Genomic DNA, 25,924 nt, shown 5'->3' with positions numbered 1-25,924 from the left:
GCTGTTCTGTATTACTAAAAAGAATACTGATGCAGAAACTAACATCATCAGTAAGACAAAATGAATTTTAAAAATTAAAATGTCTGCATGAGAATTATAATGATTTAAGAACATGTATTTTAATATCTAAAATATCTTTTAAGGATCCTGTCTACCCTCCTCTCCATTTTATGAACAAGAGTACCTTTCATCTAAATAAGATGTAAAGAAGTTGGTATTTGAAAAATTCTTCCCCAAAAACTCAAAGTGAATTTTTGTAATCATTTCAAGAACTATCATGAACATCATTACTAAGGCAGTTAAAATCTGAGATTTAAAAGAATCCCCAAAACTATTCCTACCAATTTACATATGTGATTTTCCAGTCTTAAATATTCCATTACTATAAATTTAAAATACTTGAATATATACAAATTTCTGTAACTTTTAAAGTCCTCTATATGAGAATCACTCCTTAAACATCATTTTCTATTATCATTGCTAATTAGAGATTAAAAACCACAACTAAAGTTTCCTTTCACCCTTAAATACAGTTCAATTCTCTTTAAAAATGTAAACGAGTATAGGATGTGAAAAATACTATGCTATATCTTAGGAATAAAAAGTAAGAAATTCCTGATGAACCCAGTCTAGTCAGAAGATCGGAGGATAAAGTAACAAAGACACATGATTTAGCACTATAATAATATAGTTACAAGGTAACAACTTTTACATAAGAGCTTTTATCTAATTTTCAATTAAACCAAAACAGGAACCTGCTCCCATAGGCTGTTTGCAGGCTGCTATGGAAACATGAGAATGAAACGAATAGGCTTCAGTGGTTTTTCCACTGTCACTATCATCCCGACCTTCCTCTAACTTTATGCTATGTTCTAGTCACACATACACAGGGTGTTCTTTAAGAGAATCCATCATTTTATCAAGTTAATCAAAATATTACAAGGTGTACAAAAGCACTTTGGTTACTTATCAGGGAAATACACAAGTACCTACTTTGGAAATCAAACCTTAACCCTTCATAAGCACAATCAGAAAATCTGCTAATGAAAAAACATTAAAATAGCCCCAGACTGCTTTCAAGGAGCTTCCCACGTAAAAGAAGAAAACAAGAGGCCCTGGCTGGTATAGCTCAGGGGATTGAGCGCGGGATACGAACCAAAGGGTCGCCGGTTCCACCGGGACACATGCCTGGGTTGTGGGCCAAGTCTCCAGTATGGGGACAGCGCGAGGCAACCACATATTGATGTTTCTCTCCCTTTCTCCTTCTCTTCCCCTGTCTCTAAAAATGAATAAATAAAATCTTAATAAAAAAAAAAAAACAGGAACGTAAATAAAGTCTGCAGAAACAGCGCACTGCAGCCTTCCAGGGGGCTGGACCAAGCGGGGCCCCCGGGAGGAACGCGGGCCACGCGGGCCGTGTTCCTGCCGCACTGCCGCCGCCCTCCGGCCAGAAGTGGATTGCAGCAGCACACTATGTCTTCGCCTGGTGTCATTCCACGCGAAGCAGAACACAATCTTCCTCCTGGAGACGGAGGTCAGGAGCCACTTACTGAGCACACCCTGCCTCAGAGGACAGCAGGAATACGGCCACGGATGTGCCAGCCCGCGCAGGGCGGCCACCTGGAAGGCGGTCAAGGGGACCAGCTAGTCCAAGTCTCCACCCTGCCCCACCCCCGCACATTCCGTATCAGCCAGCTGGGCCACCTCAGTGTTACTAAGAAGTGGTCTTAACCCCGAGTCACTGCTCACCTGAGTCACTGGTCACCTGAACTGGAACAGGAAAAAGTAACCTCTAGGAAAATGTGTCTTTGGACCAGTCTTATGAAACAGACAAAAAAACGCAAGCATACCACTCTACATACACAATAGCCAGGCTTCAAGCTTTAATACTTCAGTCTTACCTTTGTTGTACTGTTTCTTTTTCTTTACCCTGATAGGAAGATACCAGGAATCTCCTGGGTCATGGATGAAATAAGATGTATTTTGGGTGAAAGCTGCAATAAAGCTACAAACTAGGGTTTGAGGGGGAGAAAGGTCTGTTGCATACACAGCAACAAGGACAGAAAGATGAGTTCTCCAGGAAAAGAAAGGGCCAGTGAAGACTCCACAGGGACAATCAAGTGTGAGGAAGACAAGACACTGCCACCTTTACCTCTGCCGGTCACCTGTGTGTTTATAACTGAATAACCTATAAGGGGACATGTATCCCAACTAACTGGAAACAGAAGGCAATATCAGGGTAAGGAAGTTGCATCCTGCTGAAAAGAAGTACAAATTCTTTTTTTAATATATTTTATTGATTATGCTATTACAATTGTCCCATTCCCCCCCTTCATTCCCCTCCACCCTGCACACCCTCTCCCACCCACATTCCCCTCCTTTAGTTCATGTCCATGTGTTGTAAGCTCTTTAGTGTAAGTTCCACATTTCCCATACTATTCTTACCCTCCCCCGCCTATTTTCTACCTACCATCTATGCTACTTATTCTCTGTACCTTTTTCCCCTCTCTCCTCCTCCCACTCCCCTGTTGCTAACCCTCCACGTAATCTCCCTTTCTGTGGTTCTGCTCCTGTTCTAGTTGATTGCTTAGTTTGTTTTTGTTTTTGTTTTAGGTGTGGTTATTAATAATTTTGAGTTTGCTGTCATTTTACTATACATGTTTTTCATCTTCATTTTCTTCGATAAGTCCCTTTAACATTTCATAAAATAAGGGCTTGGTGACGATGAACTCCTTTAACTTGACCTTATCTGAGAAGCACTTTATCTGCCCTTCTATTCTAAATGAAAGCTTTGCTGGATAGAGCAATCTTGGATGTAGGTCTTTGCCTTTCATGACTTGGAATACTTCTTTCCAGCCCCTTCTTGCCTGTAAGGTCTCTTTTGAGAAATCAGCTGACAGTCTGATGGGAACTCCTTTGCAGGTTACTGTCCCCTTATCTCTTCCTGCTTCTAGGATTCTCTCCTTCATTTTTACCTTGGCTAATGTAATTATGATGTGCCTTGGTGTGTTCCTCCTTGGGTCCAACTTCTTTGGGACTCAAAGGAAGTCTATTTCCTTTGCCAGATTGGAGAAGTTCTCCTTTATTATTTGTTCAAGTAAGTTTTCCACTTGTTGCTCTTCCTCTTCCCCTTCTGGTCTCCCTATAACTTGGATGTTGGATCATTTAAAAATGTCCTGGAGGTTCCTGAGCTTCTCCTCATTTTTTTTTAATTCTTATTTCTCCATTCTTTTCTGTTTGTTTTTTCTTTCTTCCTTCCGGTCCACTCTATTGATTTGAGTTCCAGTTTCCTTTCCATCACTATTGGTTCCCTGTGCATTTTCCTTCATTTCTCTTATTGTAGCCTTCATTTTTTCATCTAATTTGCAACCAAATTCAATCAATTCTGTGAGCATCCTGATCATTAGTGCTTTGAACTGCACATCTGATAGTTTGGCTATCAGTCGCTTACAAGTATTGGCTCTGGGCCTTTGATTTTTACTTCCGTTTGAACCATTTTTTTTAAAAATTTGGTCAGGCCTGTTACTTATGAGGGGCAGAGCCTTAGATGGTCACCAGGGCGGGGCAACCCAGTCGCTAGGTTGTGACGCTGTATGCGGGGGCCGGGTCTGAGAGGAAACAATGGTGCTTGCTCCTCTCCAAGGATTTCAGTCCCTTCTGCCACCTCCCCCAAACAAACTGGGCCTTTCTGGTGCTAATACCCATGTGGGTGGGCTTGTGTATGTTCTAGGACCCTGTGGGTCTCTCCAGCGCACTCTCCTGTGAGGCTGGGAGTCTCTCCCTGCACCTCAACCCCCACAGGTGTTTTCAATCAGTGTCCCAAGGTTCTATTTCCTGGCACTGGGACCCTGGGTTGCGTAGTCTGTCTCACTGCCCAATTTCACCTCCTTTATCTGAGCAAGAATGTGGCCTAGACAGCCAGGCACCTTGCACACTGTGCCCCGCTTCACAGTCACTGCCTCGCTGGGTCTACCAGCTGCCTATTCACCCAGGGTCCGCCTGTTGCGGTCTTGTACTCAGGATGCCTTATGCGCCTGGGATGCGTTATGTGTCCCATGCCACTGCTTTTTGTGCTGCAACCCCTCTCTGCCCTGCTGCCCAACTCTGCCCCTCCTACCAGTCTGGATGAATGTGTGTATTTTAACTCCTTGGTTGTCGGACTTCCATACAGTTCAATTTTCTGTCATATCTAGTTGTTATCTTGTTTCTAAATTGTTACCTTATTTTGGTTGTGCGAGGAGAAACAGTGTGTCTACCTACACCTCCATCTTGGCCAGAAGTCCTAGAAATTCTTTATGGGAGAGGTAGCATTTGAAACAGAATCTGAAGAAAACTAGGATATTTACAGGACAAGATGAGTGGACAAAAGCACTGAAATCAGTACAAGCAAGAGCAGAGGTACAGGAGAGAGAAACTGCTATGGTTAGGGACCACAAGTAATCTAGTTAAGCCTGATTATGGGATATATTTAAAGAAGAGTAGCTACTATGGTTAGAAAGTTACAGTGGCATTAGCAACGGAAGCTCCATGTGCCAGGTAGAGGTGAGTCAATTTGGTTTTCAAGGGAGTAACGCGAAAACTGGTGTACAGAAGTGTAGAATGAGGAGATGTAGGAATTAGAGAGACTTCTAGAACACACACAGGTAGAGAATTAATGTACAAAGTCTTTACGATAGCCCAGCAGAGAAGGCCAGCAGACACCAAAATGTGGGTTGGCAATGGGATGCCATGTTGGGAAGACAGTGTGAAGATAATTTGTGTTCAAAGATAATCATAGCTAAATTACTATGCAATTTGTCTCCTCACAATTTGAAGATAAGTGTGTTGCTCTCTAATTTTTTAATAGAGAACTTTTAAATTATTTTTAATGTTTTAATTGGTTTTTAGAGAGAAGGGAAAGGAGAGGAAGGAAAGAAGAGAGGGGCAGAGGGAGAGAGAGCAACATAGATTTATTGTCCCACCTACTGATGTATTTATTCATTGGTTGTTATATGTGCCCTGACCAGAGATTGAACCCGCAACATTGGCATATTGGGATGATCCTCTAGCCAAGTGAGCCACCGACCAGAGCTCTAATTCATCTTTTTGTGTATTACAATTCTAATTACTTCTCATTTTGACTATTCAATGATAAGAGCAAGATCCACCATTAACACGAAGTTCTGCAACGTGCAATTAAATAACAAGTGGTCTAGTACACCCTTGTTCTTTCATCACCTACATTGTTTTAGCATATGTTGTTTAAATTGTATCTATTGAATTACATGTGAAATTCTCATCATGCACAAAAATATTCCTTGATTTCATAAAACTATTTTACCTAATGTTTAACAATATTAAATATTCCTCTGGCCAGGTGGCTCTACTGGGTGGAGCTTCGTCTCGTACCCTAAAAGGCTGCAGGTTCACCCCCCAGTCAGGATGTGTACAACAACCAATCAATGTTTCTCACTCTCTCTGTCTCTCTCTGTAAAATCAATAATACATATCCTTGGGTGAGGATTTTAAAAATAAAAATAGTATATACTATAAAAATGTGTCACTAAATTATCCCTACCTACTTCCTGAATGTTATCATCTTAAGTAATCCATAAGGGCTCAACTACCTAAATCAAATCAAGCTTTAACCATTACAAATAATTCTGCATAGGCATAATTAGAAAATCAATTATTAATCAGAAAACTTGCTACACCACCCAACAGCAATCAGATCAAATGAGCATAATCACCACAGTGTACAAAGGTCTGTGTTTCTATTAAATACTTATATTTGAAAATTCGTGGTGAGGGTCCACTTAAAAAATGTAATTTATTGTTTCAGGGTATTCGTGGTGGAAGGGCAGTTGACTTGGTCTTACAGTCATGAGACCTGGAATCAAGTAGGTGTCATCCACGCATGTGGCTTTAGGTAAACCCTAAATTTCCTGTTCTATAAATTGCCATATGGATTACAGTACAATGCATGTTAAAAAGACTCATAAGCAATAAAACATGACATAAATGTGATTCACTTCATGAAATAATGTTGATCAATGAATGCACAGGGATTGAAGAACCATGATTCCATGTAGCTTTTCTCCCTCTGTTTTCTCTTCCACACGTGTCACCATTATCTTTGCACTAGCTACGTCCAATCTCAAAGAATGGACGCTGTGCATTTCTCTAAAATTCAGGCATCAAACTGTTAGCAAGAGTCCTGCATTTTCGCTCCACGGGGTTTGTTGACACCTTATTCTAAATTAGATTGGTAATATTCAGGAAGTAGAAATAATGCCATATGTCACATGTTTATAGCAGTTAATATTTGTCAACTTGATAAAATAGTAAGTTACCTTATTAGACATAATATTTAACCCCAACTAACAAGTCTAAATTTTCAGTAAGTCCAATTTTCCCAACAATTTAAGTAACTATCAACCTAGTGCTATGAAAGAAACAAACAAGTATATTTATGCATACATACCTCTTTGTCCTCAGTGAATTTATACTCTGGCTGGAGAAGCAAGGTATGAATAAGTAATCTCATCTCCTAGTGCACAGGGAAACAGAAGCCCTCCATGACTCAGTGTGCTCACTAACATGCACCCGTCCATTCCACCTACCTTCCTGCCACCACAGAGCAGCTATGCTCTTGCAAGTTAAGGCTCATCCCTCTACCTTTGTACTCCATCCCTTCTCCCTCTGTCGAGAACTGTATTTTATCAGTTATTCTTTGCTTTCCCTTCAGTCTTATATAATCCACCTCTCAGCTGGATCCTTCCCACTTGCTTTCACACACTTAAATCTCTGCCATTTATTTAAAAAATTGAAAACGGACATATCTCACCAGGTTGGGAGGAAAGCTGATAAGTCTTCATGGTGACTAGCCAGGGATGCTACAGTCAAGTGTGTGGCTGAAAAGTCCTCACTGTCCTTGCACTACCTAAGGGACTAGGGGAAGCAGGTGGGTATAAATATCCAGCCAATATCCCACTAACCATCTCACGTGCCCTCGAGAAAGAGCACCCTATGGCCTAGGGGTAGCCTCACAAACATCGTTCACTCAGCTAGCCATTTAGACAAACCAGAAACCCAGGAGTCATCCAAGATGCATTTTTCCTCCTTTGTCTCCCCACACTGAATCTATCATCAAATCACATTGATTTTACTTACTCTTTCTTAGCCAACCACTTGTGTTTTTATCCATGACCACCACACTACATTGAATCACTCACTATTATTCACTATTACCTCTCACTGAACTAGGCAGTAGTCTTCCCCCATCATCTCCAACCCCCTCCAGCCTATGCACATAGCATAACCAGAGTAATTGCTCCCCATTTTTCTTGGGGTACAGACCAAGCTCTCCCTAGCGCAGTCACTGAGCTTCCAGGCAGAAGGACCCTAGGTCACACTTACCTTCCTCTAGTCAGTCAGTCTTTCTGCATCAAAGTCAAATGCCCATTACCCATGCCAACCTCATACTCCTTTTTTAAAAATAATTGTTAGTTGAACTTTTATATGTTTTTGTGATTATTTTATTAATAACCATCTATCTCACTAGCCTTAGGCACCTGTTATAGTTCTGCTTACCTCTGTATCCCCAACACTCAGCATGGTGCCCAGCCCACAAATACTCGTAATTACTCTTTTGGGTCAATAGAGAAACATGAAACAACTAATTCCACAGCCAATACCTTAGGGGGAGGTGAGATAAAATATATGATCAAGTACATGATACTGAGAAAACGCAAATAAGGCAGAAATTCTGCTGTACAGGTTTAATATGTTAAAGGGGGAGGGGTCGAGAGAAAAGGCCCTGACTGGGCACAAGTCAGAGCCTGGCATGGCATGGCATGAGTGGAGGGAGGAGCTGAGTGAGCCATACTGGACAGGAGAGAGAGAACTGGGACAAAGGCGGGACGGGAGTGGAGGGTCTTGAAAGAGTGAGTGAAAATTTTACATTGTGGGCCCAGGAACTGAGACATATTTGAATCAAGATTAATTTGGCGGAATGAAGTCAGATACAGGGAGAGGTGGGAGTCATGAGCTGTTTCAAAGATGAGGCAGAACAACAAAATACCGGGTGCAATAACTAGCCAAATGTAGGTAGCAGAGAAGTTTGGGGGGTTAAAATCTGAAGAAGCTGCCCAAGATGGCACCAGGAAGGTGGGACTGTTGGTAGGACACTCCTTCCAGGTGGGGTGGAATAATACAGTATTCGGTTTACACTCAAAGGCAGGAATGTAATGTTAACTTTATTATGCAGCTAAACAGAACAAGAGTTGAAGCAGTGGCTCCAGTTCCTGAAGCGTCATGAATGTCTTTTTCCTAGGGGGAATGTCTTTTTCCCACCCCTAGGTGGGAGGTGGTCTCGAAACTGTAATTTCAATTGACAGTTTTCACCGAACAGGATTTTAAGAACTTATCCTAAAACAGCTCCTAAGATTTAAGTACCATAATGGGGAAAATAAAAGCATAAACAGCCTTCTGTTCTTGTTTTGTTTTCTTGTTTCCTAGTTATAACCCTACCTTGACCAGTAAGAGAAAAAGAGAGAGTGATGAAATTCTAACATGGCCTCCCCTAGTCTTTTCATTTTAGTACATCACCAAATGGCCAAAGTACTTTAGAGAAGAATTAAGAGATATGCACATTCAAAGTAGAAGACTTGTTCACACGTCCCTTAAGTAGTGGCCCCCACACTGTCCAGCCATGTGAACAGGTAACTGACAGACTCACGAGGAGACCCCACTTACACGCATCTAAGTGCAGAAGCTAATTCCTTGTCATTTTCACATTCCACTCACCAGAAACTAAAAAGCTTTGATTGGGAAAGTATTGGTTTAAGAGATTCTGTTTTTAAGTTTACAGCTAAAACCAATCTCCACATTCTCACAAGCTTGTCACTGGGAGGTATTAATATTAAAAGCCTTAGTTAGGGGACTAAATAGATTTCAGTTGTTCTATGAAGTTGGAATGCAAAGTTAAGTTGAAGAAGAAACCAAAATAAGAGCCATAAGAGACAAGGTATGATGTGGCTGCAAGTATATTTACCTACGTAGAAATCTTATCAGGAGGGATACCTCTACTTTTTTAAAAAGTGTAATCTTTAAAATAAAATCCTATATTTTCCAGATTATATACCCACCACATTTCAAAAATAAGCATCAAAGCGGGGGTGGGGGGTGTAGTAACTAACATAGTAACTGTCTACTATGGAGAGAGCACTGTGCTAAGTGCTTTATATACTCCCTGCCCACACACATATATAATTCTCATAATTACCCCTGAAATATTTTCTGCCCATATTTTGTAGATGAGAAAAATGAAATCAAAGAAAATTAACTCTCCAGACCACAAAACTAGTGAATGGAGGAGTTGGGATTTTTCATTTTGTCCTGCTTCCAAAATCCTCTATCTCAGGGGGAAACCACAGGCTTTTACACCCCATCCATTCTGTACAGAGCCCTACACTAGGGGCTAATTTTGCATAAGCAGCAGAAAAACAACCCTAGAGCAAAGTAAACTTCCTCTATAAAGAAAACCAATAAGCTGCAGTAGTGATGGGTGCCTCCATCCAAAAAGAGGGAGGAAGAAACTTTTACAAACAGACAAACAGATCAACGGAACAGAATAGAGAGCCCAGAAATAAACCCACACCTTTATGATCAATTAATATTTGACAAAGAAGGCAAAAACATACAATGGGGTAAAGATAGTCTATTCAATGAACGCTGCTGGGAAAAATTGGACAGATAAGTGCAAAAAAAATTAAACAAGACCACCTTCTTACATCACACAAAATAATAAATTTGAAATGAATTAAAGACTTAAATGATGGACTCAAACCATAAAAATCCTAGAACACAAAAAATCTCAGACATTTCTTGTAGCAATATTTTTTCAGATGTATCTCCTCAGGCAAGTGAAACAAAAGAAAAAATAAACAAGTGAGACTATATCAAACTAAAAAGTTTTTGCACAGCAAGAAAAACTATCAACAAAATGAAAAGACAACCCAGAGAATGGGAGAACATAATCACCAATGATACATCTGATGAGGGATTAATATTCAAAATTTTTAAAGAATTGATATAACTCAACACCAAAAAAGCAAGCGATCCAATTTTAAAAAGGGCAAAGGACCTGAATAGACACTTTACCAAAAAGGACATACAGACAACCAACAGACATATGAAAAGATGCTCAACACCACTAATCACCAGATAAATGCCAATTAAAACCACAGTGAGATATTACCTCACACCTGTCAAAAGGCTATCATCAATAAATCAACAAATGTTGACTAGGAAGGGCAGAAAAGGAACTCTTGTGCACTGTTGGTGGGAATGCACATTGGTGCAGGCACTGTAGAAAGCAATATGGAGTTACCTCAAAACATTAAAAATGGAACTGCCTTATAACCCAATGATTCCACTTCTGGGAACATAGCAGAAGAAACCTGGAACACTAATTTGAAAGAACCTAAGCACCCCTATGTTCACTGCAACGTTATTTACAACAACCAAGATCACAGTCCAAGTGCCCATCAGTAAATGAGTGGATTAAGAAAGCTGTGGTACGCTAGCACAGTGAAATACTACTCAGCCATAAAAAAGGAAATTTTACCCTTTGCAACTGCACAGATGTACCTGGTGAGTATCATGCTAAGTGAAATAAGCCAGTTGGAGAAGGAAAAATACCATATGATCTCACTCATATGTGGAATCTAATGAACAAAATAAACAAACAAAATAGAAACAGACTCATAAATACAGAGAACAGACTGGCAGAGTCTGGGTTGTCAGAGGGGAGGGGGTTAGGAGGCTGGGTGAAAAGGTGAAGGGATCGAGCAAAAAAAAAAAAAACCCTCATAGACACACACAATAGTATGGTGATCACCAGAGGGAAATGGAGGTGGGGGGACATAGATGAGGTAAAAGGGGGTTAAGTGCTGATGGAAGGAAACTTGACATGGGGTGGTGAACATACAATACAACACACAGACGATGTATTATAGAACTGTACACCTGAAACCTATATAATTTTATTAACCAATGTCACCCCAATAAATTCTATACAATTTTTTTAAATCCCCAGGAAGGTGAAAAACATAAGTTCACAAGGAGCTGTTGCTAAACCAAATACCTTTCAAATGAGCAGAGGTTTTTTTGTCACACAAACCCACCTTTCCAAATAAAACACACTCTTTAAAAATTGTAATTACTGGCCCTTGCCAGGTGGTTCAGTGGTTGGAACACTGTCCCATACACCAAAAGGTTGCAGGTTCCATCCCCGGTGAGGGCACATACCTAGGTTGCAGGTTCAATCTCTCATTTGGGCACGTATGGGAGGCAATGGATCAATGTTTCTCTCTCACATCAATATTTCTGTTTCTCTTTCTCTCTCTCTCCCTCTTTCCCCCCACCCCTCTCACCCTCCGCATACCCTTTCCCTTTCCCTCTGAAATTAATAAACATATCCTTAGGTAAAGATTTAAAAAAAGAAAAGAAAGAACTGTTACACAGTAAAATAGTCCATGCTGTTCCCTGACCAGTGTGGCTCAGATGAGCATCATCCCACAAAGCAAAAGGTCCCCGCTTTGATTCCTGGTCAGGGCACTTGCCTGGGTTGTAGATTCCATCCCCAGTGGGGCACATACAAGAGGCGACCAATAGATGTTTCTTTCTCACATCAGTGTTTGTCTCCTTCTCCCTCCCTTCCTCTCTAAAATAAATAAACAAAAATAAAATAAAATAAAATAGTCCATGTTGTAGTTACTGTATATGTGAAACAGCCACATTATACTCTTGGTAAGAAATACCCTCGGTGTTGTAATTTAGTAAATCCCATCCATTTTCAAATGTTCAGTACAACTATGTCAAAAAATAGGAGGAAGAAAAATATCTACTTCACTTTAAGGGATGATTTACACTTATTTGGGGAGACAAAAGAGTAGACCTCAAGTAAAGGTACTGAAGAGGTAAGAGTTTTCACAGATTAACGAATGTCTGAAAAACTGGCTCTCCAAGCCATTGGTCTCTCTGTCCTGACTGCACTCACCACGGACTTTACTAAGTCCTCAGGACTGTTCCCCCGTGGACATTTTACATGTGCTGTGTCACATACACAGTGACTAAAACCACTGTTGCTGTGTATAAAGAAATATGAATTGCAATTTTTTACTCTATCTGAAGTCTGCTGATTTAGAACTATAGCTACATATCTGTTCCTATCACATAAGATATTCTGAATTACCTTGAGTTTTTGTCAGCATGTGTGCACTCACTTTCCATCAGACTACTTCCCAGCCCAAATATACATTATTCCCAAACCTCGCTCTGCTCAAAATTCAAACGAACATATTGTTCTAACCTGTGAAACCAGCCCTCATTACTGGAAAGGACTGCCTGCTGAGGCAGTGAGAGACTTGAGGGAACTGTAACCCCATCACCCTTGTCGTCATCCCCGCTGTCCTCCTCAAGTGAGCATGTCAGGCATTGGTGTCTCTTCCAGCATGTTCTTAAGACCACATGGTCCGGTGAGGAGTCTACATGAGAACCAGGTTCCAAATCCAGAACCCCCACTCTTAACTGTTTGGTTATACTGCCTCCAATGGTTATCAACAGCAGATCTCGTGTGTAACAACTTTCATATTTATAGCCCCTGTGATTAGTTTAAACAAGCACCCAGCCAGCATCAAAGCTGGCATTATTTTTATGTTTCTGAACTACTTGGTCACCTAATATGAAGAAGCATCTTATCATGATAGGCTAAACACAATGACCCCCTAATTCTGTGGTCCTGACTCTTTTGGGTTTAATGTTGTCTTCATCTGGTTCCAGCTGAGACATACATGGGACCTCCGTTTTTGTCCAGTCAATATTCAGTCTCAGCATAGCATCAAATGAAAAGTCCCATAACCTGCCAGAGAGCATATGTCTACTATGGCACAGCCTCTGGCTGTTAACATAAGACACATATTCTAGAAATATCCTCGACACAACTCTGAAGGTGCAAAGTTGCCACTATGGTTGGAAAGAGACTAAGGAAACCAATCAACAAGTATAAATTTAGTACTTAGTTTTACTCCTAATGAGCTTTTGAAATGTGAATCTTTGGAATATTTTCATAGACACAATCTCTAGCTATGAAACACAAGAAAGAAAAAAAAAAACACTTCACCTAACTCATATTGTGGCTGAAAGCAGAATGTGAGATGATCCTAGAAGTCAATGGAGCATGGGGTTGGAGAGAAAATGAAAGCTAATCCACTATAAGCTCCTTAAAGCCCTGTCTTATTTCTTATTCTTGTTTTCTATAACCACCCCCACCCTCATCCCATCCAACAGCAGACAGAAGGCTCCCAGGGAGCAAACAGAGGAGTTGGGTCATAGTCCATAGCAATGCGAAAGACAAGAATGCAGGGCTGGCTACACAACAGGCTATACTAGTCTTTTTAAAAGGCAAGGAGAGGGGCCTGGCCACTGTGGCTCAGTTGGTTGGAGCATCATCCCATAAACCAAGAGATCACAGGTTCGATTCCCAATCAGGGCACATCAGTAGACTGCTGGCTCAGTCCCCGGTCAGGGCACACATGATAGGCAACCAACTGGTGTTTCTCTCCTTCACTCTCCCCTTCCTTTCCCCTCTCTCTAATACCTAATATCAATGGGCATGTCCTCAGATAAGGATAAGTAAAGGGTAGGGGGAATGTAATAAAATAGGACCTATCACATAGTCTTGACTCACCCTGGGTGACTAGAAACAGTTAAAATATCAGCATTTGGCAATTTTGAAATCATCTCAGCTCTTCTTGATGGCCCTATAAATTTTTTGGTGAAATTAAAATACTTGGTTATATCACCTAAGACACAGGAATCTATATCATAAAACAGAGACTTTGTTATAACCTAAATCCACACTGCCGTGTTACAACCACTCCTTATTTAACCACATGACACAAGGGGAAATCCAGAAACCCCTGACCAAGATATTACTAGCAAAGTGTTCTACAGGTAGTTGCCATAATCACACTTTCAATCTTTTCTTTTCAAGATGTTACTAATTGCTCACAAGTTGCAGCTACAATGCCAAGAAAGGCATTATCTACCATCTTTATTTGAAACCTCCAGTCATACTAACAGACACCAAGGCTCTCCAATCTTGACACCTCTCACTTTCATGTTCTCTTTACTAAGAAACAAAGTAAGCCATAACAATATGAATAGGTGCTCATTTTAATGAGTGACTGGTATGTGCCAGACATTGAAGAAGGCACTATTAACCTCATTTTGTAAGTAAGGAAACACAGGCACAAAGGTTAATTAACTTGCCCACAGTCCCAAAAGTAGGTTAGTCTTAGAACTAAGCTTTAAACCCAAGCTGACTCTGGAGCTCTCGTCTTTAAACTATAAACCGCACTATCTTTCCAATCTGTAATTATATACTTAAAGGATCTTTAAATTGCTGTCATTTTATCTGAAATTCTTCTTTTGGGGGGAGGCTGGTGAAGGAGGAATCTCTGACATCGTTATAATAGGACCACATTTGTGTCTGGAGAAGTCTACCTACTTGTCTTCTTTCCACACTGGCCTCACACCATCTCATGCAAATTCCTCTCAAATTATCCTAGATACAAAATGTTAAAGGGGATCTTCTCTTGCTTTGTATCTCTGAGTAATTAGATTTTAGGGATCTTATAAACAAGAACAGATTTTGCTGCTTTTTGCACGTGTACCATGTGGGCACTAGCCTAGTGGTAAGCTCAGAATCTAAAATCAAATACTTGATTTTTTGTTAAGTCGGGCTTTTAGTGGTTAGCAGTACATTTCTTGTTTTACTGTGAATTTCATAGATTCTGGCATCACTCTTGTGGAACAGTCTTGGTGACACTGCTTTATGGTACCTAATGTGTTGACAGCAGTCTGGCAGATTAACACTATAAAAAGTGGCCCACTGTCTGCTTACATTAGGTCCAGTGGCCAAGCAGAGTCATGTTGAAATACCTGATTCATGAGTCCATCCATGCTGAACTCACGACACACACAGCAAGGTGTGTAAGAGGTGGCACTAGGTATGAATAAAGTGACATATGGCCATGAAACCTTTTTGCTAGAGACTGGAGGCTTAAATTTCAATTTCAGATGCATTCAGGTGATTCGCCTTTTGTTCAGGAAACAAAACAGAAAAATACAAATGACTGCAAACTGAAGTTGTTGGGGGTTTTTTTCCTCATTACTATATTTCATTGATTCTAAGACATACTTTACACTTTGGTCACATTTCAATATATCAGAAATAGTATCTATCTTATAATTGGTAACATCTTAGATTTGGCAAACTACAATAAAATGTAGTTGCATATATTCTGGATTGTATGGTTTTCAAGTTTTATGTTACCATTAACCCATTTATCCATAATTAATCTAGAGGACAATGTTAACAACTTGTCTTTGTATTCCCTTTTCTTATCTTCCTCCGCTTGCCACAGAAGATATAATAAAGAATATTTGGGGTAAATGAAAGGTAATGTAACTTCAAGGAAACAAAGCTTTGAAGCTACTTTATAATAAGTGCAAAGCTGTTACCCTCCTGTGAAGAAAATATAGCCTGAAAGTTTCTCCAGGCTGTATGCAGCCCAAATGTGTTTCTTCTATGAGAAAGACACAATTCCAAGGTGAAGGAGTTCCAGATGCTAAAGTCTTCCTACCAGCTTACATCTACTGACTCCAAGACACAATAAGCCTTTTAACTCAAGCTTGAAAATCTCAAGGGGTTTCTCCTCCACCTCCCAAATATCAAAATCATGCTCACACATTTAAACAATTAGGTGAGATGTACAGAAGCTAGCACTAAATATGTCTGAAACTTGAGTGCTAAGTGTGCAGTTAATATTAACTAGTTAATATAGATTTCACCTATATAAACTTTTTAAAACATGATTGTTTTCTTTCACTTCAGAAAAAAAGGGGAGTCTTTTAAATTCAACTTACTGCAGAAAAAAAATTCTTTGGAATAGGAAAAAAAAGCCAAATACTGCAAAGGGATCTAGAAAACAAGAAAAAACCCTAAGAAGCAAAAGTAGTGACTATTTTTCAGAAATATAACCAGTTAAAGTTATTTTTGTCAAAAATTTTCCTGCCTATACCACAAAATACTAAAAAATTGTCAGAGTCCTTCCTTCCATATAAGGTACCAGATGGCTTCTTGGGTTGGCTGCTGCTGTTTTTCCTGATTATAAAAGTACCTTTCATTTTAAAAATTTAATATTAAAAAATTAAAATTAAAAGCCACCTGCAATCCAAATAAATAATATCTATTGAGTTCTAACAATGCAACAAGCCCTGTGTGAAGCATTTTAGATGCTCTCTTACATTAATCCAAATAAGCCTGGGAAGTCAGTACTGTTACCATCCCCCAGTTACGGCTGAAGAAACTGAGTCGTAGATAAGTTTTAAAACTTGCTGATCGTCATACACAGAGCTAAAAAGTCACTTGTCCAAAGTTACACATCCAGTAAGCGGTTGGCCAGGGATTATCAGATGTTTAATTCTAGAATCAAAGCTTTTAACTAAGTGAAACTGCCATTCCTTGAAACTACTCATTTCTAAAACTGATGTACTTGTCCTAGTTTCTTCCTGTGCTTATGATTTCATTTGTATAAAAGTGGGACCATAGTTAATACATCATTTTGTACTCCTTGTTTTCCAAACATAATCTGTGAAAAAAATGTTCTTTCTTATTCATAACAGTTGAGGGATTCAGGTTTTCTCTTAGGACAGATGACTGCTACAGCGGAATGGCCATTTCAAGAGGTCCTGATATACATGTTCCCTATTTTTTTCCCAAAATGTTTGCACTTACTGAACTTGAATGGTGGGGAGCACACAGTTCTCATTATATTCTAGCAGCAACAAGGATGTTTTTTTAATTTTCACTAATTTGATGAGGAAAAGTATCTCATTTTAATTTCCATTTTTCTTACTCCATAATTTGGAAATTTTCATGTTTATTGGCAATTATCACTTTCTATACATTGCTAACTTGTAACCTTTACTGCTTCTCTATTGTACTGCAGCTGTTTTTCTACTGTATTCACTCATAGAATATGTTGATGTGTCTTGATAGATCCATACCCACACATTACAGTAGCTAAAGTACAAAAACATGGTAAGTTCTTCCTAATATTGAACTCACTCACACTTTCACAAGAAAGTTGAAGAGGATAAATGGACCGACTTCACCGTGGTGCCTGTATTTGTGTAGCCTTCTCACATGCTCCTGGTCAAACCACCACTGTGCTGTCTGCACTCTGAAAAAGTAGACTATAACACTACAGAATTCTGTCATATTATTCTGACTGTTTCCATGTTATAAGGATATTTGCAAAAATAAAGTAAAACTACATGTAAAAATAATTCCAAAATCTTTCTTAATTTTTTAAATGTACCCACCCTTTTTGTAATTTTTATTTGTTGATTTTAGAGAGAAAGGGAGAGACAGAGGGAGAGCTGGAAATAAAGAGAAACATCAATTTGTTGTTCCAGCTATTTATGCATTCATTGGTTGGTTCTTGGATGTGCCCTGACTGAGGATTAAATCTCCAGTCTTGGTATGTAAGATGATGTTCCAACCAACTGAGCTACCCAGCCAAGGCCTGGCTTTTATTTTTTTAAAAAAGATTTAACATTTTGCCATTTCTCGAGTTGCAAGTTGCCCAACTTCATCATGAAGTAGTTTCATTTTGGAACCTTTCTAAAGTGATATTTTTTTACCTTTTTACATATCTTACTCTCCTCAAATGTGTTCTATTTTGAATCTAATCTAACTTCAAATCATCAAACCTAAGTTCTCTTCAAAGCCATTCTCAGCTCCCTGCTGGGGCCCCTTGGAAGGATAGGCTACTCGGTCCCCTCCTGAGTCTCACCTCTCCTCTGCAGTTCTCCATGCTGTACTCACAGCTTCTCTGCCTGCTGGCTGTGCTATTTCAACAGCCCCTGACATTTTGCCTGTAATCCTTCTTCAACTGCAATCCATCACATGTTGCCAAACTAACCTTTCAACTCCATTTCCATCACGTAATGTAAGTTGGGATCTCACTCTGTCTAAACTTCCAATTTCGCCATAGCCTACCCTCGCCCTGTCGAGCCCTAGTGCCTGCCTGGCTGTCCCAGAAGCTGAGAGGAGGAAGGGAGTGTGTGGGTCCCTCAGCTCCAGCTCCCACTCTCCCTAGGAAAACACTTGGGGCGAAGGTCCCTGCCCTGACCCCTGCAGGTTGCTCTGGGCTGGCTGGCTGTTTCCTGCTGGGACCCATGGCTCACAATACCTCCGTGATATTGTTCATGTTATTTCTCAGTTCCTCCAACCTATCAAAAGAGAGTGCTAATTTTTTTCTCCACTGCCAAGCCCTGTACTGGCCACGCTCAGTTGCTACCACACTGACAGCATCACATCTTCAGCACTTAATTACACACTGTGCTGTCCTCTCCCAATCCTCATGTGTGTGTTGACATTTTTAGTACATCCCACAGAACCTTAGCAGTTAAAACTTCACATAAGCACCCCTTCACAAACATCAAAGTCACACCTAAACATCAGCAAGAATATTCTAAAGATCTGCACACTCATAATTCTTACCCATCTTTGAAAGCAGTTCATAAAATAACTTTTATTATGAGTCTCACACACAAAAATTGCCATTTAGTCTTCAGAGATGTAAATCTGAAAATACTGTTAATTTTTTTCCTCGTCATTACTAGCTATGTCTTTGCATTCATTAACGTCCTTCCTAGAACTGACATGCGTATGGCCTCGCACCAAAGCTCTAACGCAGGAGTGCCAAACTCATTTTCACCAGGGGCCACATCAGCCTCATGGTTGCCTTCAAAGGGCTGAGTGTAACTTTAGGACTGTGTAAATGTAACTATTCCTTAAAGAGGGGCAAGGAGCTCTGCATTCAGCCCTTTGAAGGCAACTGTGAGGCTGATGTGGCCCCAGGGGAAAGAAAGTTTGACACCCCTGCATCTAATATGAATTTGGGTAGGTCCAGTTTCCCCAAACCCCACTCCTGAAAACCTGCTCTTGAATCCAAGCTTGTAAGGCAGGTGTCTGCCCCAAGCGCAGTGTCACCAAGTGGTTGCTCAGTGCTAACATGACCCACTCCAGTACAGTTCCCTTGGAAATGCTCACTTCAGCAAGAAATCCCCTCCCGAAAGGATTTCAGTTGCTAGTTTAAGTTTTTTCTCCAGCACAATGTTATAATATGAACATTATTGCATGTTAACCTATAAAAGCATTGGATTGACTCACACTGCACCTACAGGACCTAATTGAAACAATGTTACCATGGGAAAATGTGCCAATTAGATGCCAGGAACATGGTGAAGGGTCTTCCATGTTCTGGAACATCAGGGAGACAACCAAGCAGGGGGTGGTACCTGTCACTGAGGAGGTACAGAGGGGACAGCCCTCTGGTGCAGGGCAACCTCACACCATCGAGACACTGCCTCAGTACTGAATTCATCCTGCCCAGCTGCACTCAGAGGCCTCTCCCACGGAGGAGGACTGGAGGTAGGCCTCTCTCTGCAGGCAGCCTTGCTCCGGAGGAGGGCTGAGGGGCAGGAGCTCGGGCAAACTCAGTCATAGCAGTGAGGCACCAACTGCAGCAAGGGAGGGAGGGGGGTTCCCCCACCCACTGGTCACTTCCCTGCTCTCCTCCACTGCAAACAACAACAGCAGTGGCCTAGCAAGCCTGGAACTGGGCTCTAACAGCCAAGTGGGTGGCAGGGAGGGTGCAATGTAGCAGAAGGAACAAGGATGTCAGGACACAAGGACACGGGGCCCACGGAGGAAGGAACCTGCAGGGCAGGAACTGCCAGGATGCGGGAACAGGGCAAAGGACATTATACAGGCTGGAGATGTGGAGCTGAGGTTCAGGGGAAGGACTGCGCTGCCTTTTCAGGCTTTTGTTCTGCTTTGCAGAAAGGTGATGTTAGGAAGACTTTGGATTTTAGACAAGCTGAGAATATAAAGGACAGAAGTTTGGGGGAGATACTGGAAATAAAAACACAGATTTAGCATATTAATCACACAATAATAGGAGCTGAAGCTGTGGGCCTAAGCTAGCCCCTAACAAAGCTAAGACCAACACCCTAAATACAGGCTGTATTGAGGGAGTAGAAGAAAAGGAATGGGGAACTGAGAGAGCATGGGAGGGAAGGCCCAGGACCCTAACAGTGCCTCCGTGCCAAGGTCTGGGAGCTGAGTTTCAAAGAGGGTAGGGAGGTTAGTGAGAAAGAAATGAGGAAAAAAAGGGAGAAAGACAGCTGAGAAAAGAGTTCCATGTAAGTATTTCCTTTACCTTTCCACCTAACATCCTGTCTCTTATGTAGGATTATGCTACCAAGTCCTCAAGAAGTACCTTTAAGATGACTCATTTTAAATGTACTGCATGCCCTTGAAAATAACACTGGTTTGAAATGGGTTGCCCTAAAATTGTTACTGCTGCATATTAAATCAATTTTCTTTTTGTACCACATAAACTAGAACTATACACAAAACAAGGTTTTGTGTATTCTGTGGCAGTAATGGAAAAAATTTAACAAATGCACACAAAACATGCTACAGTCCATCTCTTTTAACACCACCTTTAAAGCAGACTATGCTTTCACACTCCTGACCACTTGTCCATTTTTACCTTTTATTACCTTACATTAATTGGTAAGCCAAATTGCAGCTACATTTCATTCACTTCTTTGTAATAGAAGAACATTACTCGCAAAATTCCAAACAATTTTCTAAGATTATATGAGTATCCATTTTTCTAAATTGTTTTTGTGTAACCTGACATATTGGTTTAAACATGTGGCCTTTAAAAAAATTTAAGATTTTATTTATTTTTAGAGAGAAGGGAAGGGAGGGAGGGAAACATCAGTGTGTGGTCGCTTCTCATGCATCCCCGACTGGGAACCTGGCCTGCAACCCAGGCATGTGCCCTGACTGGGAATCGAACCAGCAACCCTTTGGTTTGCAGGCCCGTGCTCAATCCACTGAGCTACAACAGCCAGAGCAACATGTGGCCTTTTAAACTTTAAAGGACATCAGAAGCGCCTAGATACAAAATTCAGATTCTAGATAGCCCACAGAGATTTTAAGTCAGTGAAACTGGTATGGGGTTGAGGAATCTGCATTTTTAACAAGCATCCTACATGATTGTATTGATTCTAAAGCCTGATAAATATAAGGTTTTACTTTATTACTAAGTACTAACTACTTTATTACTAATTACTTTACTAATTACTAATATTTTATTAGTCATTCTCATATTACCAGGTGAACTTTTTAAATAATTATATAAGATCCTCAAAATAATCCATCAGACCCATTTTATAGGTTCCTTGAAGAAAAAAGATGAAGAGCTACTTCAGCCCAGCTCAGAATTGTCCTCTTCCTTGTGTACCAATGGATGCATGACATCTGCAAAACCACCTTCTACCTTCTAAGTCCTAGTGAGGTGAAAGGGCGAGGGGCCAGGAACTTTGTTGAAAAGCTGCAAGATCAAGGCCTTTTGCAGGATCTTTGTCCCCAGCTTTCTGTCCCCAGAGTAATGGACAAGCATTTTCTATGCAAGTGTCTCCAAACAGTAAAAAAAAGGGGGAAGCTGGGGTTCCTTTCAGAAAACCAAATATTGGAAGAGTAAAAGCTACACAAGGAAGTCTCATTAGAATATGATTTAATACTGTAATGCTCTGAATCAAAAAGCCTCGTGTAGGTGACACACATCCGAGCACAGAGCAGATTCAGCAGCTAGCCCAAACAGTCTTTTTAGAGGAACTAAGGTAGCAAAGACTCATTTTCAGGTTTGCCAAGTGATGATGATAATGATGGCAATGATTACACAAAGGATAATGCCAATGATGTGGGCATTTCCCTGAGTTCTGAAAAGCCTGCACAGAGAGAATGACAGTCGGGCCTCGACATCAGCCGTTCTGTGAGCCGAAGCCTGGGTTCCTGCGCAGGTGCTCACACAGGAACTGCCTTTGTTCACCACACCAAGACAGTGAAACAGGACAACACGCATCTTCCATCTAGAGCATGGTGGCACTGCCTGCCAGCCAGCACTCAGGGACAGCAGCACCACCACCTGAGGGCTCAACCATGTAGGGCACTCACCTATGTCTTTGTACCATGTCCTTACTCAACGGCACAGAAGACCGAGTTCTCCTTATCCTGCTGAACCCCAGCAACTAAATGGGAATGGCTCTCAGCAGTAAGACTAGCCACAAAATTCCTTATAAACTTGAAGTTTCTTTCAGACACCAGAACAGGTTTTTATTTTTGTTTTTAATAAGAAGGAAAAAAGAAAACTTAAAATGCTAACTCCGGTTATAAACTTGGCTCTGAAACTTTACAAATCAAGACAAAAATTAAAATTTTAAGTGCACAAAAAATAGTAAAACTTCACTTATAACTAGAAGCTCACTGTACTCAAGTTACCTGACAGCTTGTTCAATTGTGAAGGAAAAAAAACTATAAAACCTTTACAAAATCTAGAAATATATCACCATAGAATAGTCCTATGAGGCAAAGTAGTATTGAGATTTTGGACTTTATCTTTTTATAAAGAAGATAGATGTCTACAGATTTATACACTAAGTTTTATGCTTATTTAAATGCTGCAGTATGGCTGGAAAGGCAGACTGTTGTCTTGTGTGTTAGCAAAACTGTTTGCAAGTGCTTCGTGGAGGCCACATATATAACCAAGTTAATGCAGCTATGAAGAACAAGAGTGTAGCATCCTGGGTCTTTTCAAGTCCTGTGCAGTGAGAAAAAGATGTTAAGTAAATTAATGCATCTTATATAAACACTGGAAAAAAAGTTTGAGGAAAACCAATTCTGTAGCAAGCTGAATACTTTGATGTTGGCTACATCTTAGATGGACTGATAAATGAAAATAGGGCTGGGACACTAGTAACCCTGGGAATGAGCAAGTGTCTTAGGTTGACAGAGGAAAGTAAGTGTCTGACTATAATCCATTGAGATACCTTGGAGCCTCACAATTTCTCTCTAGGAGTCAGCCCTCATAAGCGCAGGTGTGCAAGTTCTTGACAAATGTCCTTCCCACCCTCCTAAGGCCTAAGTCATCTTGGTGAGACCATCCCAAGCAATTTCTGCACATAGGTTTAAGCTACAGTCTATCCTGATTTGAGTCCCAACTCTACCATTAATAGCTGTGATCTTGGGCAAATTTATTAAACAATCTTTAAAACTCTGCTTCCTCGCCTATAAAATGGCAGTTACTGTCCCTGCCTCAGCATTTTGATTAATCCTACTTTGGTATTTAGTGGAAACAGTTATGTAAAAAATAGTTTCAGCAAAATGCAAATTCATATAAATTTTTTGTGAAAAAAGTTTTAATTTTACATTTTTTATTTTAATTTTGATTTTTGATACTGATACATTTTGATTTTGATACATTTTTTTCAAGTTTGCAAAGATGGAAGAATAGTACAGGAACTCCCATATATCAATATTTATTGGCTTATACTTTGCCCCCATTTTTTTCCCTTAGAGTCATGGGTAAGTGAAAATAAAACAGTATAAAATAAAAAGCTGTCTACACTCCATCCCTTCAATTTTCATGCCAGTCTGGATAGCAGTGGAATTCCAAGGAGGCCACCCCACAGTTTTACCCTTCCAGGAGGGGTTTCCTCACTTTCTAGTTTCAACTCATATCCAAGACCCTGACCCCAAAGCTACTCATTTTTGATCCCCACTTTTCTCTTTCTTAAGCAATAAATAAAATTCCAAGGGAAAGGACTGAATCAAATGTTCTTTAAGAACACCCTGTACCACTCTGGTCTGCACTGGAAATGGTGAATATTCCAGAACTGACTGGATATGCCCCACCACTCTAGGTCTAGGATAGCATCTCTGATTTTTTGAGAAATGCAGGTTTTGGGAAAAGGAGGAATGGCTGGTTCACTAGCAAAACAGTTGTAATCTGGTTAGATGAGCATCTTCACAGCTAGAAAAGAACCGCTCCCACAAATCTGTCCTGGTTAGTACCTGCAATATCTGAATCACCTCTGCAGAACTGAGAGGGTTAGGTAAGTACCACCTAGTCACATACCTGAACAGACACATACAGACATTCACTAATGCCTACTCCTGAAAAGAGTGAAAACCATGTAGCCAACCACCACTGCAGGCCACTCTTTCTTTTCTAGTCATGATATAAGATCGGGGGACTTTTTTAACTTAAAAACAAAATCAAAACACATGGTTTGATAAGTGCAATGACTAAGAGTGAGCTACTAACTACTAAGTTAATATGCCTGATGCTATACTAAGTACTTTAGACAGAATTCCTCCTTTAATCTTCCACCATCACTCTGGGTAGCTGATAATATTATTTCCATTTTTATGACTCACTAGCTAATCTATCTGATGTCACAGCTCAAGTTCTCAGCCACCACGAGGTGGCAGGGGGAGGGGGGAACGGCCACAAGAACAATTGTTCTCATCTCCATGGGAGAAGAAGGAAATTAAAGGTGATGGGCATGGAACTTGGTCATCTTAGGTGCCAAACATCCCCAAGACACACAGCTCCACAAGTGCAGTGGGCACAAGCAGAGGAAGCATAGACAGAAGTAGCCTGGGCTGACAGGCTGCAGCAACATGGAATGACAGCGGATTACAGGGCGTTGCCTATTAAGACAGCAATGACTCAAGCCTCCAAGCTGGTCTAGACAGCAAGGTGGCACAATGGTTGCACATACAGGTTCTGAAGAATGACCAATCTGGGTTCAAGTTCCTTCTCCACTGCTTGCTCGAGTTGTAGGACCCTGGGCAATTTGACCTCTCAGTCCAAGTGTCCTCACTGGTAAAACAGGGTTAATAATGCTACCCATTTCCTAGAGTTGTTCTGATGAGTAACTGAAACAATCCATGAAAACACTTAGTATAATGCCTAGCTCACTGGAAATGCTCAGTAACTGTTACTTGTTACATTATTACTGTTATTTTTAATGTTGTGGTGGTGTTTCTGCACAATTTTAGTTGACTGCCCCAAAACACACCTAATAGAGAAAATAAACAGTTTGATCAAGATTTTTAAATTGTCAAGATGAGTCTGCATGATTTTAATGACAAAATCAATACACCTACAATAAGCCAAAGCAAAATTTCGAGCACAAACAAGGTCAGATGTACAAGAATATAAAATACTGCAATGGAGATTTATTTTTTTAAGTTTACCTTGACAGCCCTGGCCGGGTAGCTCAGTTGGTTAGAGTGTCCTCACCAACTAAGGCATATTTTCTATCACACACTTGTGTTCAAATGGATTTTATTACTCATTCACTGCGACAACAAGCACTGCCTTGTAAACTAAAGGCACGCACTCTACAAGGGAGTTCTCCCCGTCTGCCTGCTAAGTATGTTAAAGATAGTTTTTAGGTGTGTGTGTTAAAATAATATATATGTTTGATAATTATGTTTTTAATCCTCATCCAAAAACATGCTTATTGATTTTATATAGAGAGGGATGAGGGAGGGAGAGAGAGAAACATTGATCAGCTGCCTCTTGCACGTGCCCCAACTGGTGATCGAACCCAGTTATGTGCCCTGATCAGAAATCGAACCTGCAATTTTTGGTGTATAGGATGAGGCTCAACCAACTGAGCCACCTAGCCAGGGCTTTGTAATTATGTTTTAAATATCAACAGAACAGATTTTAAAATGTTATGTTCCTTTCAGAAGGATAAAAAGAGAACAGATTCTTTAATCAGTTAAAGTAGTTCCAACTTGCCACAGAACTAGGAGAAAAATGAATTACTGAGGTACTATCAATACGTGCCCTTCATCAGACATAATGCAAAGAAAATATGGTGTGGAAACCTCTGACTTTTAAGTGGAGGATACCAGGGAGAGTAAGTGACT

At 40.4% G+C, this 25,924-nt stretch overlaps 1 protein-coding gene and 1 long non-coding RNA gene across 5 annotated transcripts in view; one reads left to right on the top strand and one right to left on the bottom strand.

Annotated features, from left to right (window-relative positions):
* Window positions 1–25,924, bottom strand: part of CHD7 (chromodomain helicase DNA binding protein 7) — a 207,139-nt gene that overhangs the window by 172,111 nt on the left and 9,104 nt on the right. The gene's annotated exons all lie outside the window — the stretch shown is intronic.
* On the top strand, window positions 1,640–4,566 carry LOC118501712. The gene is made up of 2 exons (XR_004904355.1): window positions 1,640–2,268; window positions 4,281–4,566. It is a non-coding gene; the product is annotated as an uncharacterized LOC118501712 (long non-coding RNA).

This window comes from Phyllostomus discolor, chromosome 7 (assembly GCF_004126475.2).
Source record: "Phyllostomus discolor isolate MPI-MPIP mPhyDis1 chromosome 7, mPhyDis1.pri.v3, whole genome shotgun sequence".
NCBI lineage: Eukaryota > Metazoa > Chordata > Mammalia > Chiroptera > Phyllostomidae > Phyllostomus > Phyllostomus discolor.
Note: the sequence above shows the minus strand (reverse complement) of the source record. Positions and strands in the feature narration are given on the sequence as shown.